The sequence below is a fragment of the Musca autumnalis genome, unplaced genomic scaffold, assembly GCF_047663935.1.
Source record: "Musca autumnalis isolate F117 unplaced genomic scaffold, ASM4766393v1 scaffold_5, whole genome shotgun sequence".
Lineage (NCBI taxonomy): Eukaryota > Metazoa > Arthropoda > Insecta > Diptera > Muscidae > Musca > Musca autumnalis.
The window spans coordinates 126,543,979-126,548,869 of NW_027412088.1; the positions used below are offsets into that span (position 1 = coordinate 126,543,979).

At 35.6% G+C, this 4,891-nt stretch overlaps 1 pseudogene; it reads right to left on the reverse strand.

Annotated features, from left to right (window-relative positions):
* Positions 1-283: 283 nt before the first annotated feature.
* LOC141405253 (protein transport protein Sec61 subunit alpha-like) lies at positions 284-4,659 on the reverse strand (annotated as a pseudogene).
* Positions 4,660-4,891: the final 232 nt, after the last annotated feature.

A 4,891-nucleotide genomic window follows, 5' to 3' on the forward strand; every position in this document is an offset into this window, starting at 1 on the left:
TTCTTAGTATACTACAATATTGAGAAGCAAAAGCCTAAAAATAATAAAACGGTCTTCCACAAGATAGTGGGCTAAGACCAATACTCTTTAAGGTCTACACTAAAAGTTTGCATTCAATCTGTTCAGGGAACAGTTTATTGTATCAATTTGCTGATCAATTTTCAATTCTGTGTTCAGAAATAAATTAAATAGCAAAAGCAACTCTACATCTCAGAATTCAAGCAGAAATGTGAGCATATTCTACTTAAGTTTAATATGGAACAAGTAAACGTCATGCATTTTAGCAGAAGGCCCAGAAATATGGATATTATAATAGGTGGTAAAGAAATCGATACTTAATTTTTTACGCAAATATCCATGAATAGTTTTTATATCGATACTATCGAAAATAAATAGGAGCCGCAGAAACAATAGCCAGAAATTTGTTAAAGCAAACTGTGGACAGACGCGATTGATTCTACATGCTTTTTGTGTAAACGAATAAACCGACTTCATGAAGTTTTTAAGGCTTTACGCACAGCACGAACTTTATCGTTTCGAGTGGCCATCAAGTGAAACGAGGCAATAACGGCACCTTCGAATTTAGTATCACGTCCAGAGTGGGTGAGAAGACCTCCTACACATAGGATTCGCAAATGTTGGTGACGATGAAATGAGAAATACCGGAACACAAGTCATAACCCTTTTCCACGAATTCATCCAAAGGTAACACAATCAAATCAGCGGCAAATAATTACATGATGATCAAGAATTCAGATGGATTACCATACATTTCAGTCATGACGTAAACATTGGCTTGACCAAAGGTAATAACCATACCAAAGAGTTTTTGTGCACCATTGAACAAAGCACGATCCTTGCGAGTGTCACCAACTTCAATTGATTTTGACACCAGTTAACAATTGCATAATCAAGCCAGATGTAACAATGGGAGAGAAGCCCAATTCCATAAGGGTTCATACCGGGTTTGGCAATTTCTGGCAGTATACTGCAAAAGGGCTTTTCGACTTCGGGGAATTTAATTCCCACGATTAATTTTTGTTTTGTATTCAAATTATTTTTCTAATTTTTTTTAACAAGTGAGCAATGGCTGTAGTCGGGACGGCGCCGACTATGTGATACTCTACCCACTGTCCCTTTGTATACGCTTTTCACTGGTAAACATTTCTTTTTGGAAAGATTATCCGACTATCACCAAACTCAATATGGTTCTTCCTCTCTAGGATGCCCATTAGCCACTAAAATTTCTTGACGGTCCGATTAAAATTGTGTGATTACAAAATCGAACGCAAAAAATGGAACGCACTCTGATATCGCTTTGTTTGGCCACCATCGGGAACCTACTTTTCATCAGTGTAAAGGTGATATCTTCTTCTTCCATTGATAGGCTTTGCCATTGGAATATCCCTACAGGAAGCCGAGATATTCGCAAAGAAAAAAAATTGAATTTTTCTCCACATGATTTTTTTACCCATTCCGAACTTTGACTACTATCCGACAATAACCAAAATCAATAGGCTTCTTTCTCGGTGCGACTCGCATAAACTCCCGAAATTTCGTTACGATCTTATAAAAACTGTGACCTGTAGCGTGATTACATAAAAAAAAAATAAAAATGGGATGGATTAACGAATATTAGCATATATCGCATATATTCGTTGTTTATGCACATACGCCAATCTACTTTGCATCATTGTAAAGGTGGGATTTTATATTTTCATAGTCAGGCTTTGATTTCGGAAGATCCCCAACCAAAGCTTTGACATTCGTCATTACAATTAAAATTGCAAAAATGAAATGTTTGGTTTGATTATCGATTATTTCGATATCTCCGTTGTTTTACCACCTACGACAACCTTACATCGTTGTGAAGGTCATATTTTCTACTATCAATGCCAGGTCTTGCTTTTGGTATTCCTCTTATAGAAGCGGATTTAAAACCATGACTTTTTCCAGAAATAAGTTTTTTGCCCTGAATATTATCCGACCATCACCGAAATCAATAGGATGGATCGACTCAACTCGTCGAGACATTAATTTTGGTATATACATATACGACAATTTTTTCGATGCAATACAAACTTTTGGCCCAAAACCAACTTATAATGCTCTCTCCACATGGTGGTGTAAAGTATAACTATTCTCAGCCGACCAGTCAGTAGGAATAGTAAGTGAAACAATATTATGATTTCGTCAAAATGGCTGGAACAAATATCTTTAAACTCTACCTGGAGGGCACGAAAACTTAACGTACCGACGTTTTAAAATTTAATTTTGCAACGGCATTTCAATCAAACATCAACAAAACACTGTGTGGGTTCGAGTCCTTGGCTTTCCTTTTTTACTTGCAAAAAATTCCGATCATCAAGCCTAACTCTAAACGAGAAAATTAATAAAAATCATTAAAAATGATCTTCGCCCTAAAAGGAAAAATTTTGAGCCCACGTCCTTGAAAACATATCAAAAAATGTTGTCACGGCGTGTTAGCGTTCAAAGCCAAATTCATAACTTCAAAGACAGCGCAAAACAGCGTTTGTCATGAAGAAATACATATCAACGGCCAAATATCCGTTAATGTATAAAAACACATTTGCATTTGAAAAACGAAAAGTCCTAGGACAGAGAAGCTATTCGACAGTCGATACGTCTGAAGAGCTGCTCAACCAACAGCGAAGCCACGTAACGTAATATGGTGACTGTGTGGGTTCGAGTCCTTGGCTTTCATTTTTCACTTGCAAAAAAACATTCCTAACAGGCAAAATTTCAAAAAATAACAAATCGAATCGGGCTGATATCGATAGTTTGCCAGATCTACCCTTGTGCAAGGTATCTACTAACTCAAAAAATGCTAGACACAATACTAAGTGGGCATTGTTTATGTACAGTACCCTCGCAAAAATGACACACACATTTATGTGATGGATGTGAAGTGGAAGACTCGTCATCGCATGTAATTTTCAGTTGTAGTAGACATAATAATGCAAGAAGATCTTTCCATATTCTGTATAACCACACTACAGTAGATGCATTCATACAATCCAAGGGCTTGAACGGTCTGAGTGTGATAGCTGACTTCTGCAAAAAGGCAAACATCGAACAATAACACCTTTTTCTGATTGAACAAACTTTAAAAAGTACACACGCTAAATGGCATATATAATCATCAATTTACAGAATTGATATACTACGTTGCTGACTTTCTTAATCCAGTAGCATCCATGATTAGTATTATCAACACCAATAGCATTATCAACATCTATAGGAATATATTCAGTAGCTCATCATTAGTAGAATCGTTATCATCAGTAGCAACATCATCATCAGTACCACATCACTTTCATTTTCCATTGTCCAAAATCTCAACAACTTCATCTGTATAATACCATCATTACTGTCATAAGCTGTAATAAATATTTTCATTCTCGTACAACATGAGGCATGTACTCTCAACATCACGTGAGACTACCAAAAATAAGAAGCATCGACTAATATAAACTATTACTTTTAAAATCTTGGTTTTTATAGAGGGGTGTTTTTGGCATTGATATGTAGTGTATTTCCACAGGTCCATTTTTTTACAATTTTTTTCCTAAATAAATAAGGGAGTCTATAATAATCGTGTAATGCAAACATGGATTGGTCAAAGGAGGACATGAACCCCCCACCCGTCTAGACTTCCAAAAGGCTCCCGACGTCCTACCAAATCCCAGAATGCTTAAAAACCAATTGAAAATTGCATTCAGAACGAATTCCATTCGTGTTGATTACATAATTTGGCAAAGATTTAGTGGCTGCCATCACGGCAGTTACGCATCCTAAACCTAACCTATGCTAGTCTTTAACGGTGATGCCCTGATAGAAGTAAAAATCAGGGCATAGAATACAATTTTTTGCACTTTTCTTTGAAAATAGTTTTCAGAAATATTGTTAGCATATTTGACCGTGTTTGCTTTTATAAAAACAAAAATTTCAACATCCTTTGTTGCCATTCAAGCCCAAACAATAATACTTCTTACGAAGCGTCTTGATTTTCATCTGAACTACATACAACACATGTATTTTATACCTCACAATGCCCGCAATAATACGGCATACAGTGAGTCAATTAAGTATATTGCCTCTTTAAAAAATTGAAAAATGTTTAATAAATTCGTTAAAAACCATGAAGTTAGAGGACAAACAGTGAAATATTTGTATGCAGTATATTTGTAAGTAGTTTGTTAGTAGTTAAGATCTAATATCTGCAAGAACCGTTCCAAAAGGCTTGCTGGTATTCTAGATGTTCATAAAAATCTATAACAACACAAATTATTTTACGTCAAAAAAGTATTTTTCCTTTTAAATAATTTTTTAGAAATTGTTTTTTTGGTATACGTTTGAGCCTTTTATGGTAACCATAGGTGGTTATCACATTCTATGAGCGTTTCGCACCGATTGCGCCATCTTGCGGCATGTTTCCGCGGGCATTTCCTTCAAATGTATTTTTGTCATTCGACAATTAATCTCTAAAACAATCTCTAATCTCCTCGCTGTCGTCAAATCATATAAAATGCATTAAAAATACATAAAAAGCTGAGATGCATCGCAATTAGTGAAAGAAATAACAGTTTGAAGCTAAGGAAATCAAGAATTGAGACAAGAAATTATTAAAACAATGGCGTAGATCTTATTACGTGCGCACTACACACAAGTTATTGTCTACATAACATAAATCGTAGTCTATTACACTCATATTTTCGTGTACTTTTTCATTCGTTTTATCTAAAGAAACTTTTTTAAAGAAAACGCGTTAGTGGTGTTTATGATGGCGTCCTCCTCGGGAGGAAATTATTACTCTTGCCTAGATCCAGGGGAAGCAAGCCCCACATCTCCTAGGCGTAAAAAAACAAAA